Below are 15,890 nucleotides of genomic sequence, written 5' to 3'. Positions count from 1 at the left end.
TAGGTGTATAGAAGGCATTTATTTCAATTTTAGAAAATTTAATTTTTCACATTTTTCCATGAAAAGTCCCTTTGGGTTCTAGGTGAAAATCTCACTCGACACAAATCAAACAAAAATGTTTCCATGGTGTGTAATGTTGTTCATTTTCATCAAATAAACAAAATTAAACCCAGAATAAATACTGAAATACAAGAAATGAGCATAAAAGATGCTTAAGCGCAAATGTTATTCTTACTATAAGAGCCCAAATTTCTAAAAATATTGCGAAAAACAACAATTTTCCGTTTTAGAGTGAATGGTTGAGGTGTATAAAAGGCATTTATTTTATTTTTGAAAATTTAATTTTTCACATTTTTCCATGAAAAGTGCCAATACCCCCCCCATTGGGTTCTAGGTGAAAATCTCACTCGACAAAAATCAAACAAAAATGTTTCCATGGTGTGTATTGGTTTTTATTTTCATCAAATTAACAAAATAAAACCCAGAATAAATCCTGAAAGACAAGAAATGAGCATAAAAGATGCTTCAGCGCAAGTGTTAATGTTACTAAAAGAGCCCAAATTTTCAAAAATATTGCGAAAAACAAAATTTTCAGATTTAGAGTGAATGTTTGAGGTGTGTAGAAGGCATTTATTTCATTTTTAGAAAATGTATTTTTTCACATTTTTCCATGAAAAGTGCCATTACCCCCCTTTGGGTTCTAGGTGAAAATCTCACTCCACACAAATCAAACAAAAATGTTTCCATGGTGTGTATTGTTGATCATTTTCATCAAATAAACAAAATTAAACCCAGAATAAATCCTGAAAGACAAGAAATGAGCATAAAAGATGCTTCAGCGGGGTTGGTAATGTTAGTAAAAGAGCCCCCCCTTTGGGTTCTAGTCGAAAATCTCACTCGACACAACTCAAACACAAATGTTTCGATGGTGTGTATTGTTGTTCATTTTCATCAAATAAACAAAATAAAACCCAGAACAAGTACTGAAAGACAAGAAATGAGCATAAAAGATGCTTCAGCGGGGTTGGTAATGTTAGTAAAAGAGCCCCCCCTTTGGGTTCTAGGTGAGAATCTCACTCGACACAAATCAAACAAAAATGTTTCCATGGTGTGTTCATTTTCATTTTTCACATTTTTCCATGAAAAGTGCCAATGCCCCCCCCTTTAAGTTCTAGTCGAAAATCTCACTCGACACAAATCAAACACAAACGTTTCCATGGTGTGTATTGTTGTTCATTTTCATCAAATAAACAAAATAAAACCCAGAATAAGTACTGAAAGACAAGAAATGAGCATAAAAGATGCTTCAGCGCAAGTGTTAATGTTACTAAAAGAGCCCAAATTTCTAAAAATATAGCGAAAAACAACAATTTTCAGTTTAAGAGTGAATGTTTGAGGTGTTTAGAAGGCATTTATTTCATTTTTAGAAAATTTAATTTTTCTCATTTTTCCATGAAAAGTGCCAGTACCCCCCCCCTTTGGGTTCTAGGTGAAAATCTCACTCGACACAAATCAAACAAAAATGTTTCCTGGCTGTGTATTGTTTTTCATTTTCATCAAATAAACAAAATAAAACCCAGAATAAATCCTGAAATACAAGAAATGATTATAAAAGATGCTTCAGCGCAAGTGTTAATGTTATTAAAAGAGCCAAAATTTCTAAAAATATTGCGAAAAACAACAATTTTCAGTTTAAGAGTGAATGTTTGAGGTGTATAGAAGGCATTTATTTCATTTTTGGAAAATTTAATTTTTCACATTTTTCCATGAAAAGTGCCAATACCCCCCCTTTGGGTTCTAGGTGAAAATCTCACTCGACAAAAATCAAACAAAAATGTTTCCATGGTGTGTATTGGTTTTCATTTTCATCAAATTAACAAAATTAAACCCAGAATAAATACTGAAATACAAGAAATGAGCATAAAAGATGCTTCAGCGGGGTCGTTAATGTTACTTAAAGAGCCCAAATTTCTAAAAACATTGCGAAAAACAACAATTTTCAGATTTAGAGTGAATGTTTGAGGTGTATAGAAGGCATTTATTTCATTTTTAGAAAATTTATTTTTTCTCATTTTTCCATGAAAAGTGACAATTTTGGGTTCAAGGTGAAAATCTCACTCGACACAAATCAAAAAAAAATGTTTCCATGGTGTGTATTGTAGTTCATTTTCATCAAATAAAATAAATAAAACCCAGAATATATACTGAAAGACAAGAAATGAGCATAAAAGATGCTTCAGCGTGGTTGTTAATGTTACTAAAAGTGCCGAAATTTCTAAAAATATTGCGAAAAACCACAATTTTCGGATTTAGAGTGAATGTTTGAGGTGTATAGAAGGCATTTATTTCATTTTTAGAAAATTTATTTTTTCTCATTTTTCCATGAAAAGTGCCAATACCCCCCCTTTGGGTTCATGGTGAAAATCTCACTCGATACAAATCAAACAAAAAAGTTTCCATGGAGTGTATTGTTGCTCATTTTCATCAAATAAACAAAATAAAACCCAGAATAAATACTGAAAGACAAGAAATGAGCATTAAAGATGCTTCAGCGCAAGTGTTAATGTTACTAAAAGAGCCAAAATTTCTAAAAATATTGCGAAAAACAACAATTTTCAGTTTAAGAGTGAATGTTTGAGGTGTATAGAAGGCATTTATTTCATTTTTAGAAAATTTATTTTTTCTCATTTTTCCATGAAAAGTGCCCTTTGGGTTCTAGGTGAAAATCTCACTCGACACAAATCAAACAAAAATGTTTCCATGGTGTGTATTGTTGTTCATTTTCATCAACTAAACAAAATTAAACCCAGAATAAATCCTGAAAGGCAAGAAATGAGCATAAAAGATGCTTAAGCGCAAGTGTTATTCTTACTATAAGAGCCCAAATTTCTAAAAATATTGCGAAAAACCACAATTTTCTGTTTAAGAGTGAATGTTTTAGGTGTATAGAAGGCATGTTATTTCAATTTTAGAAGATTTGATTTTTCACATTTTTCCATGAAAAGTCCCTTTGGATGTTAGGTGAAAATCTCACTCGACACAGTTCAAACAAAAATGCTTCCATGGTGTGTATTGTTGTTCATTTTCATCAAATAAACAAAATAAAACCCAGAATAAATCCTGAAATACAAGAAATGAGCATTAAAGATACTTCAGTGGAAGTATAAATGTTACTAAAAGAGCCTAAATTTCTAAAAATATTGCGAAAAAAAACAATTTTCCGTTTTAGAGTGAATGATTGAGGTGTATAAAAGGAATTTATTACATTTTTAGAAAATTTAATTTTTCACATTTTTCCATGAAAAGTGCCAATACCCCCCCTTTGGGTTCTGGGTGAAAATCTCACTCGACACAAATCAAACAAAAATGTTTCCATGGTGTGTATGGTTTTCATTTTCATCAAATTAACAAAATAAAACCCAGAATAAATCCTGAAAGACAAGAAATGAGCATAAAAGATGCTTCAGCGCAAGTGTAAATGTTACTGAAAGAGCCCAAATTTTCAAAAATATTGCGAAAAACAAAATTTTCAGATTTAGAGTGAATGTTTGAGGTGTGTAGAAGGCATTTATTTCATTTTTAGAAAATGTATTTTTTCTCATTTTTCCATGAAAAGTGCCAATACCCCCCCCTTTGGGTTCTAGGTGAAAATCTCACTCGACACAAATCAAACAAAAATGTTTCCATGGTGTGTATTGTTGTTCATTTTCATCAAATAAACAAAATAAAACCCAGAATAACTCCTGAAAGACAAGGAATGAGCATAAAAGATGCTTCAGCGCAAGTGTAAATGTTACTAAAAGAGCCCAAATTTCTAAAAATATTGCGAAAAACCACACACTTCTGTTTAAGAGTGAATGTTTGAGGTGTATAGAAGGCATTTATTTCAATTTTAGAAAATTAAATTTTTCACATTTTTCCATAAAATGTGCCAATACCCCCCCTTTGGGTTCTAGGTGAAAATTTCACTCGACACAAATCAAACAAAAATGTTTCCATGGTGTGTATTGTTGTTCATTTTCATCAACTAAATAAAATTAAACCCAGAATAAATCCCGAAAGGCAAAAAATGAGCATAAAAGATGCTTAGGCGCAAGTGTTATTCTTACTAAAAGAGCCCAAAATTCTAAAAATATTGCGAAAAACCACAATTTTCTGTTTAAGAGTGAATGTTTTAGGTGTATAGAAGGCATTTATTTCAATTTTAGAAAATTTAATTTTTCACATTTTTCCATGAAAAGTCCCTTTGGGTTCTAGGTGAAAATCTCACTCGACACAAATCAAACAAAAATGTTTCCATGGTGTGTATTGTTGTTCATTTTCATCAAATAAACAAAATTAAACCCAGAATAAATCCTGAAAGACAAGAAATGAGCATAAAAGATGCTTCAGCGCAATTGTTTATGTTACTAAAAGAGCCCAAATTTCTAAAAATATTGCGAAAAACAACAATTTTCAGTTTAAGAGTGAATGTCTGAGGTGTATAGAAGGCATTTATTTCATTCTTAGAAAATGTTTTTTTACCCATTTTTCCATGAAAAGTGCCGATACCCCCCCCTTTGGGTTCTAGGTTAAAATCTCACTCGACACAAATCAAACAAAAATGTTTCCATGGTGTGTATTGGTTTTCATTTTCATCAAATTAACAAAATAAAACCCAGAATAAATCCTGAAAGACAAGAAATGAGCATAAAAGATGCTTCAGCGCTGGTGTTAATGTTACTAAAAGAGCCCAAATTTTCAAAAATATTGCGAAAAACAAAATTTTCAGATTTAGAGTGAATGTTTGAGGTGTGTAGAAGGCATTTATTTCATTTTTAGAAAATGTATTTTTTCTCATTTTTCCATGAAAAGTGCCAATACCCCCCCCTTTGGGTTCTAGGTGAAAATATCACTCGACACAAATCAAACAAAAATGTTTCCATGGTGTGTATTGTTGTTCATTTTCATCAAATAAACAAAATAAAACCCAGAATAAATCCTGAAATACAAGAAATGAGCATAAAAGATACTTCAGCGGAAGTGTAAATGTTACTAAAAGAGCCCAAATTTCTAAAAATATTGCGAAAAACAACAATTTTCCGTTTTAGAGTGAATGGTTGAGGTGTATAAAAGGCATTTATTTCATTTTTAGAAAATTTAATTTTTCACATTTTTCCATGAAAAGTGCCAATACCCCCCCCATTGGGTTCTAGGTGAAAATCTCACTCGACAAAAATCAAACAAAAATGTTTCCATGGTGTGTATTGGTTTTCATTTTCATCAAATTAACAAAATAAAACCCAGAATAAATCCTGAAAGACAAGAAATGAGCATAAAAGATGCTTCAGCGCAAGTGTTAATGTTACTAAAAGAGCCCAAATTTTCAAAAATATTGCGAAAAACAAAATTTTCAGATTTAGAGTGAATGTTTGAGGTGTGTAGAAGGCATTTATTTCATTTTTAGAAAATGTATTTTTTCTCATTTTTCCATGAAAAGTGCCAATACCCCCACCTTTGGGTTCTATGTGAAAATCTCACTCGACCCAAATCAAACAAAAATGTTTCCATGGTGTGTATTGTTGTTCATTTTCATCAACTAAACAAAATTAAACCCAGAATAAATCCTGAAAGGCAAGAAATGAGCATAAAAGATGCTTAAGCGCAAGTGTTATTCTTACTATAAGAGCCCAAATTTATAAAAATATTGCGAAAAACCACAATTTTCTGTTTAAGAGTGAATGTTTTAGGTGTATAGAAGGCATTTATTTCAATTTTAGAAAATTTAATTTTTCACATTTTTCCATGAAAAGTCCCTTTGGGTTCTAGGTGAAAATCTCACTCGACACAAATCAAACAAAAATGTTTCCATGGTGTGTATTGTTGTTCATTTTCATCAAATAAAAAAAATAAAACCCAGAATAAATCCTGAAAGGCAAGAAATGAGCATAAAAGATGCTAAAGCGCAAGTGTTATTCTTACTATAAGAGCCCAAATTTCTAAAAATATTGCGAAAAACCACAATTTTCTGTTTAAGAGTGAATGTTTTAGGTGTATAGAAGGCATTTATTTCAATTTTAGAAGATTTGATTTTTCACATTTTTCCATGAAAAGTCCCTTTGGATGTTAGGTGAAAATCTCACTCGACACAGTTCAAACAAAAATGCTTCCATGGTGTGTATTGTTGTTCATTTTCATCAAATAAACAAAATAAAACCCAGAATAAATCCTGAAATACAAGAAATGAGCATTAAAGATACTTCAGTGGAAGTATAAATGTTACTAAAAGAGCCTAAATTTCTAAAAATATTGCGAAAAAAAACAATTTTCCGTTTTAGAGTGAATGATTGAGGTGTATAAAAGGCATTTATTACATTTTTAGAAAATTTAATTTTTCACATTTTTCCATGAAAAGTGCCAATACCCCCCCTTTGGGTTCTGGGTGAAAATCTCACTCGACACAAATCAAACAAAAATGTTTCCATAGTGTGTATTGTTGTTCATTTTCATCAAATAAACAAAATAAAACCCAGAATAACTCCTGAAAGACAAGGAATGAGCATAAAAGATGCTTCAGCGCAAGTGTAAATGTTACTAAAAGAGCCCAAATTTCTAAAAATATTGCGAAAAACCACACACTTCTGTTTAAGAGTGAATGTTTGAGGTGTATAGAAGGCATTTATTTCAATTTTAGAAAATTAAATTTTTCACATTTTTCCATAAAAAGTGCCAATACCCCCCCTTTGGGTTCTAGGTGAAAATTTCACTCGAAACAAATCAAACAAAAATGTTTCCATGGTGTGTATTGTTGTTCATTTTCATCAACTAAATAAAATTAAACCCAGAATAAATCCCGAAAGGCAAAAAATGAGCATAAAAGATGCTTAGGCGCAAGTGTTATTCTTACTATAAGAGCCCAAATTTCTAAAAATATTGCGAAAAACCACAATTTTCTGTTTAAGAGTGAATGTTTTAGGTGTAAAGAATGCATTTATTTCAATTTTAGAAGATTTATTTTTCACATTTTTCCATGAAAAGTCCCTTTGGGTGTTAGGTGAAAATCTCACTCGACACAAATCAAACAAAAATGTTTCCATGGTGTGTATTGTTGTTCATTTTCATCAAATAAACAAAATAAAACCCAGAATAAATCCTGAAAGGCAAGAAATGAGCATAAAAGATGCTTAAGCGCAAGTGTTATTCTTACTATAAGAGCCCAAATTTATAAAAATATTGCGAAAAACCACAATTTTCTGTTTAAGAGTGAATGTTTTAGGTGTATAGAAGGCATTTATTTCAATTTTAGAAAATTTAATTTTTCACATTTTTCCATGAAAAGTCCCTTTGGGTTCTAGGTGAAAATCTCACTCGACACAAATCAAACAAAAATGTTTCCATGGTGTGTATTGTTGTTCATTTTCATCAAATAAACAAAATTAAACCCAGAATAAATACTGAAATACAAGAAATGAGCATAAAAGATGCTTAAGCGCAAATGTTATTCTTACTATAAGAGCCCAAATTGCTAAAAATATTGCGAAAAACAACAATTTTCCGTTTTAGAGTGAATGGTTGAGGTGTATAAAAGGCATTTATTTCATTTTTAGAAAATTTAATTTTTCACATTTTTCCATGAAAAGTGCCAATACCCCCCCCATTGGGTTCTAGGTGAAAATCTCACTCGACAAAAATCAAACAAAAATGTTTCCATGGTGTGTATTGGTTTTTATTTTCATCAAATTAACAAAATAAAACCCAGAATAAATCCTGAAAGACAAGAAATGAGCATAAAAGATGCTTCAGCGCAAGTGTTAATGTTACTAAAAGAGCCCAAATTTTCAAAAATATTGCGAAAAACAAAATTTTCAGATTTAGAGTGAATGTTTGAGGTGTGTAGAAGGCATTTATTTCATTTTTAGAAAATGTATTTTTTCACATTTTTCCATGAAAAGTGCCATTACCCCCCTTTGGGTTCTAGGTGAAAATCTCACTCCACACAAATCAAACAAAAATGTTTCCATGGTGTGTATTGTTGATCATTTTCATCAAATAAACAAAATTAAACCCAGAATAAATCCTGAAAGACAAGAAATGAGCATAAAAGATGCTTCAGCGGGGTTGGTAATGTTAGTAAAAGAGCCCCCCCTTTGGGTTCTAGTCGAAAATCTCACTCGACACAACTCAAACACAAATGTTTCCATGGTGTGTATTGTTGTTCATTTTCATCAAATAAACAAAATAAAACCCAGAACAAGTACTGAAAGACAAGAAATGAGCATAAAAGATGCTTCAGCGGGGTTGGTAATGTTAGTAAAAGAGCCCCCCCTTTGGGTTCTAGGTGAGAATCTCACTCGACACAAATCAAACAAAAATGTTTCCATGGTGTGTTCATTTTCATTAAATAAACAAAATTAAACCCATAATAAATCCTGAAAGGCAAGAAATGAGCATAAAAGATGCTTCAGCGGGGTTGTTAATGTTACTAAAAGAGCCCAAATTTCTAAAAATATTGCGAAAAACCACAATCTTCTGTTTAAGAGTGAATGTTTGAGGTGTATAGAAGGCATTTATTTCAATTTTAGAAAATTTAATTTTTCACATTTTTCCATGAAAAGTGCCAATGCCCCCCCCTTTAAGTTCTAGTCGAAAATCTCACTCGACACAAATCAAACACAAACGTTTCCATGGTGTGTATTGTTGTTCATTTTCATCAAATAAACAAAATAAAACCCAGAATAAGTACTGAAAGACAAGAAATGAGCATAAAAGATGCTTCAGCGCAAGTGTTAATGTTACTAAAAGAGCCCAAATTTCTAAAAATATAGCGAAAAACAACAATTTTCAGTTTAAGAGTGAATGTTTGAGGTGTTTAGAAGGCATTTATTTCATTTTTAGAAAATTTAATTTTTCTCATTTTTCCATGAAAAGTGCCAGTACCCCCCCCCCCCTTTGGGTTCTAGGTGAAAATCTCACTCGACACAAATCAAACAAAAATGTTTCCTGGCTGTGTATTGTTTTTCATTTTCATCAAATAAACAAAATAAAACCCAGAATAAATCCTGAAATACAAGAAATGATTATAAAAGATGCTTCAGCGCAAGTGTTAATGTTACTTAAAGAGCCAAAATTTCTAAAAATATTGCGAAAAACAACAATTTTCAGTTTAAGAGTGAATGTTTGAGGTGTATAGAAGGCATTTATTTCATTTTTAGAAAATTTAATTTTTCACATTTTTCCATGAAAAGTGCCAATACCCCCCCTTTGGGTTCTAGGTGAAAATCTCACTCGACAAAAATCAAACAAAAATGTTTCCATGGTGTGTATTGTAGTTCATTTTCATCAAATAAAATAAATAAAACCCAGAATATATACTGAAAGACAAGAAATGAGCATAAAAGATGCTTCAGCGTGGTTGTTAATGTTACTAAAAGTGCCGAAATTTCTAAAAATATTGCGAAAAACCACAATTTTCGGATTTAGAGTGAATGTTTGAGGTGTATAGAAGGCATTTATTTCATTTTTAGAAAATTTATTTTTTCTCATTTTTCCATGAAAAGTGCCAATGCCCCCCCCTTTAAGTTCTAGTCGAAAATCTCACTCGACACAAATCAAACACAAACGTTTCCATGGAGTGTATTGTTGCTCATTATCATCAAATAAACAAAATAAAACCCAGAATAAATACTGAAAGACAAGAAATGAGCATTAAACATGCTTCAGCGCAAGTGTTAATGTTACTAAAAGAGCCAAAATTTCTAAAAATATTGCGAAAAACAACAATTTTCAGTTTAAGAGTGAATGTTTGAGGTGTATAGAAGGCATTTATTTCATTTTTAGAAAATTTATTTTTTCTCATTTTTCCATGAAAAGTGCCCTTTGGGTTCTAGGTGAAAATCTCACTCGACACAAATCAAACAAAAATGTTTCCATGGTGTGTATTGTTGTTCATTTTCATCAACTAAACAAAATTAAACCCAGAATAAATCCTGAAAGGCAAGAAATGAGCATAAAAGATGCTTAAGCGCAAGTGTTATTCTAACTATAAGAGCCCAAATTTATAAAAATATTGCGAAAAACCACAATTTTCTGTTTAAGAGTGAATGTTTTAGGTGTATAGAAGGCATTTATTTCAATTTTAGAAAATTTAATTTTTCACATTTTTCCATGAAAAGTCCCTTTGGGTTCTACGTGAAAATCTCCCTCCACACAAATCAAACAAAAATGTTTCCATGGTGTGTATTGGTTTTCATTTTCATCAAATTAACAAAATAAAACCCAGAATAAATACTGAAATACAAGAAATGAGCTAAAAAGATGCTTCAGCGGGGTTGTTAATGTTACTAAAAGAGCCCAAATTTCTAAAAATATTGCGAAAAACCACAATCTTCTGTTTAAGAGTGAATGTTTGAGGTGTATAGAAGGCATTTATTTCAATTTTAGAAAATTTAATTTTTAACATTTTTCCATGAAAAGTGCCAATGCCCCCCCCTTTAAGTTCTAGTCGAAAATCTCACTCGACACAAATCAAACACAAACGTTTCCATGGTGTGTATTGTTGTTCATTTTCATCAAATAAACAAAATAAAACCCAGAATAAGTACTGAAAGACAAGAAATGAGCATAAAAGATGCTTCAGCGCAAGTGTTAATGTTACTAAAAGAGCCCAAATTTCTAAAAATATAGCGAAAAACAACAATTTTCAGTTTAAGAGTGAATGTTTGAGGTGTTTAGAAAGCATTTATTTCATTTTTAGAAAATTTAATTTTTCTCATTTTTCCATGAAAAGTGCCAGTACCCCCCCCCTTTGGGTTCTAGGTGAAAATCTCACTCGACACAAATCAAACAAAAATGTTTCCTGGCTGTGTATTGTTTTTCATTTTCATCAAATAAACAAAATAAAACCCAGAATAAATCCTGAAATACAAGAAATGATTATAAAAGATGCTTCAGCGCAAGTGTTAATGTTACTAAAAGAGCCATAATTTCTAAAAATATTGCGCAAAACAACAATTTTCAGTTTAAGAGTGAATGTTTGAGGTGTATAGAAGGCATTTATTTCATTTTTGGAAAATTTAATTTTTCACATTTTTCCATGAAAAGTGCCAATACCCCCCCTTTGGGTTCTAGGTGAAAATCTCACTCGACAAAAATCAAACAAAAATGTTTCCATGGTGTGTATTGGTTTTCATTTTCATCAAATTAACAAAATTAAACCCAGAATAAATACTGAAATACAAGAAATGAGCATAAAAGATGCTTCAGCGGGGTTGTTAATGTTACTTAAAGAGCCCAAATTTCTAAAAACATTGCGAAAAACAACAATTTTCAGATTTAGAGTGAATGTTTGAGGTGTATAGAAGGCATTTATTTCATTTTTAGAAAATTTTTTTTTTCTCATTTTTCCATGAAAAGTGACAATTTTGGGTTCAAGGTGAAAATCTCACTCGACACAAATCAAAAAAAAATGTTTCCATGGTGTGTAATGTTGTTCATTTTCATCAAATAAAATAAATAAAACCCAGAATATATACTGAAAGACAAGAAATGAGCATAAAAGATGCTTCAGCGTGGTTGTTAATGTTACTAAAAGTGCCGAAATTTCTAAAAATATTGCGAAAAACCACAATTTTCGGATTTAGAGTGAATGTTTGAGGTGTATAGAAGGCATTTATTTCATTTTTAGAAAATTTATTTTTTCTCATTTTTCCATGAAAAGTGCCAATACCCCCCCTTTGGGTTCATGGTGAAAATCTCACTCGATACAAATCAAACAAAAAAGTTTCCATGGAGTGTATTGTTGCTCATTTTCATCAAATAAACAAAATAAAACCCAGAATAAATACTGAAAGACAAGAAATGAGCATTAAAGATGCTTCAGCGCAAGTGTTAATGTTACTAAAAGAGCCAAAATTTCTAAAAATATTGCGAAAAACAACAATTTTCAGTTTAAGAGTGAATGTTTGAGGTGTATAGAAGGCATTTATTTCATTTTTAGAAAATTTATTTTTTCTCATTTTTCCATGAAAAGTGCCCTTTGGGTTCTAGGTGAAAATCTCACTCGACACAAATCAAACAAAAATGTTTCCATGGTGTGTATTGTTGTTCATTTTCATCAAATAAACAAAATGAAACCCAGAATAAATACTGAAATACAAGAAATGAGCATAAAAGATGCTTAAGCGCAAATGTTATTCTTACTATAAGAGCCCAAATTTCTAAAAATATTGCGAAAAACCACAATCTTCTGTTTAAGAGTGAATGTTTGAGGTGCATAGAAGGCATTTATTTCAATTTTAGAAAATTTAATTTTTCACATTTTTCCATGAAAAGTGCCAATACCCCCCCTTTGGGTTCTAGGTGAAAATCTCACTGGACACAAATAAAAAAAATGTTTCCATGGTGTGTATTGTTGTTCATTTTCATCAAATAAACAAAATAAAACCCAGAATAAATCCTGAAAGACAAGGAATGAGCATAAAAGATGCTTCAGCGCAAGTGTTAATGTTACTAAAAGAGCCCAAATTTCTAAAAATATTGCGAAAAACCACAATCTTCTGTTTAAGAGTGAATGTTTGAGGTGTAAAGAATGCATTTATTTCAATTTTAGAAAATTAAATTTTTCACATTTTTCCATGAAAAGTGCCAATACCCCCCCCTCTTGGGTTCTAGGTGAAAATCTCACTCGACACAAATCAAACAAAAATGTTTCCATGGTGTGTTTTGTTTTCATTTTCATCAAATAAACAAAATAAAACCCAGAATAAATCCTGAAAGACAAGGAATGAGCATAAAAGATGCTTCAGCGCAAGTGTAAATGTTACTAAAAGAGCACAAATTTCTAAAAATATTGCGAAAAACCACTATCTTCTGTTTAAGAGTGAATGTTTGAGGTGTATAAAAGGCATTTATTTCATTTTTAAAAAATTTAATTTTTTACATTTTTCCATGAAAAGTGCCAATACCCCCCCTTTGGGTTCTAGGTGAAAATCTCACTCGACACAAATCAAACAAAAATGTTTCCATGTTGTGTATTGGTTTTCATTTTCATCAAATTAACAAAATAAAACCCAGAATAAATCCTGAAAGACAAGAAATGAGCATAAAAGATGCTTCAGCGCAAGTGTTAATGTTACTAAAAGAGCCGAAATTTTCAAAAATATTGCGAAAAACAAAATTTTCAGATTTAGAGTGAATGTTTGAGGTGTGTAGAAGGCATTTATTTCATTTTTAGAAAATGTATTTTTTCTCATTTTTCCATGAAAAGTGCCAATACCCCCCCCCATTGGGTTCTAGGTGAAAATCTCACTCGACCCAAATCAAACAAAAATGTTTCCATGGTGTGTATTGTTGTTCATTTTCATCAAATAAACAAAATAAAACCCAGAATAAACCCTGAAAGACAAGAAATGAGCATAGAAGATGCTTCAGCGCAAGTGTTAATATTATTTAAAGGGCCCAAATTTCTAAAAATATTGCGAAAAACAACAATTTTCAGTTTAAGAGTGAATGTCTGAGGTGTATAGAAGGCATTTATTTCATTTTTAGAAAATTTAATTTTTCACTTTTTTCCATGAAAAGTGCCAATACCCCCCCTCTTGGGTTCTAGGTTAAAATCTCACTCGACAGAAATAAAAAAAAAATGTTTCCATGGTGTGTATTGTTGTTCATTTTCATCAAATAAACAAAATAAAACCCAGAATAAATCCTGAAAGACAAGAAATGAGCATAAAAGATGCTTCAGCGGGGTTGGTAATGTTAGTAAAAGAGCCCCCCCTTTGGGTTCTAGTCGAAAATCTCACTCGACACAAATCAAACACAAATGTTTCCATGGTGTGTATTGTTATTCATTTTCATCAAATAAACAAAATAAAACCCAGAATAAGTACTGAAAGACAAGAAATGAGCATAAAAGATGCTTCAGCGGGGTTGGTAATGTTAATAAAAGGGCCCCCCCATGGGTTCTAGGTGAGAATCTCACTCGACACAAATCAAACAAAAATGTTTCCATGGTGTGTATTGTTGTTCATTTTCATTAAATAAACAAAATTAAACCCATAATAAATCCTGAAAGGCAAGAAATGAGCATAAAAGATGCTTCAGCGGGGTTGTTAATGTTACTAAAAGAGCCCAAATTTCTAAAAATATATCGAAAAACCACAATCTTCTGTTTAAGAGTGAATGTTTGAGGTGAATAGAAGGCATTTATTTCAATTTTAGAAAATTTAATTTTTCACATTTTTCCATGTAAAGTGCCAATACCCCCCCCTTTGGGTTCTATGTGAAAATCTCCTTCGACCCAAATCAAACAAAAATGTTTCCATGGTGTGTATTGTTGTTCATTTTCATCAACTAAACAAAATAAAACCCAGAATAAATCCTGAAAGGCAAGAAATGAGCATAGAAGATGCTTAAGCGCAAGTGTTATTCTTACTATAAGACCCCAAATTTATAAAAATATTGCGAAAAACCACAATTTTCTGTTTAAGAGTGAATGTTTTAGGTGTATAGAAGGCATTTATTTCAATTTTAGAAAATTTAATTTTTCACATTTTTCCATGAAAAGTCCCTTTGGGTTCTACGTGAAAATCTCACTCCACACAAATCAAACAAAAATGTTTCCATGGTGTGTATTGTTGATCATTTTCATCAAATAAACAAAATTAAACCCAGAATAAATCCTGAAAGACAAGAAATGAGCATAAAAGATGCTTCAGCGGGGTTGGTAATGTTAGTAAAAGAGCCCCCCCTTTGGGTTCTAGTCGAAAATCTCACTCGACACAAATCAAACACAAATGTTTCCATGGTGTGTATTGTTGTTCATTTTCATCAAATAAACAAAATAAAACCCAGAACAAGTACTGAAAGACAAGAAATGAGCATAAAAGATGCTTCAGCGGGGTTGGTAATGTTAGTAAAAGAGCCCCCCCTTTGGGTTCTAGGTGAGAATCTCACTCGACACAAATCAAACAAAAATGTTTCCATGGTGTGTTCATTTTCATTAAATAAACAAAATTAAACCCATAATAAATCCTGAAAGGCAAGAAATGAGCATAAAAGATGCTTCAGCGGGGTTGTTAATGTTACTAAAAGAGCCCAAATTTCTAAAAATATTGCGAAAAACCACAATCTTCTGTTTAAGAGTGAATGTTTGAGGTGTATAGAAGGCATTTATTTCAATTTTAGAAAATTTAATTTTTCACATTTTTCCATGAAAAGTGCCAATGCCCCCCCCTTTAAGTTCTAGTCGAAAATCTCACTCGACACAAATCAAACACAAACGTTTCCATGGTGTGTATTGTTGTTCATTTTCATCAAATAAACAAAATAAAACCCAGAATAAGTACTGAAAGACAAGAAATGAGCATAAAAGATGCTTCAGCGCAAGTGTTAATGTTACTAAAAGAGCCCAAATTTCTAAAAATATAGCGAAAAACAACAATTTTCAGTTTAAGAGTGAATGTTTGAGGTGTTTAGAAGGCATTTATTTCATTTTTAGAAAATTTAATTTTTCTCATTTTTCCATGAAAAGTGCCAGTACCCCCCCCCCTTTGGGTTCTAGGTGAAAATCTCACTCGACACAAATCAAACAAAAATGTTTCCTGGCTGTGTATTGTTTTTCATTTTCATCAAATAAACAAAATAAAACCCAGAATAAATCCTGAAATACAAGAAATGATTATAAAAGATGCTTCAGCGCAAGTGTTAATGTTACTAAAAGAGCCAAAATTTCTTAAAATATTGCGAAAAACAACAATTTTCAGTTTAAGAGTGAATGTTTGAGGTGTATAGAAGGCATTTATTTCATTTTTAGAAAATTTAATTTTTCACATTTTTCCATGAAAAGTGCCAATACCCCCCCTTTGGGTTCTAGGTGAAAATCTCACTCGACAAAAATCAAACAAAAATGTTTC

This window comes from Hetaerina americana, unplaced genomic scaffold (genome assembly GCF_022747635.1).
Source record: "Hetaerina americana unplaced genomic scaffold, ioHetAmer1.1.p SCAF_41, whole genome shotgun sequence".
In the NCBI taxonomy this organism is placed as follows: domain Eukaryota; kingdom Metazoa; phylum Arthropoda; class Insecta; order Odonata; family Calopterygidae; genus Hetaerina; species Hetaerina americana.
The sequence above is the reverse complement of the archived record's forward strand: the minus strand, read 5'-3'. Positions refer to the sequence as shown.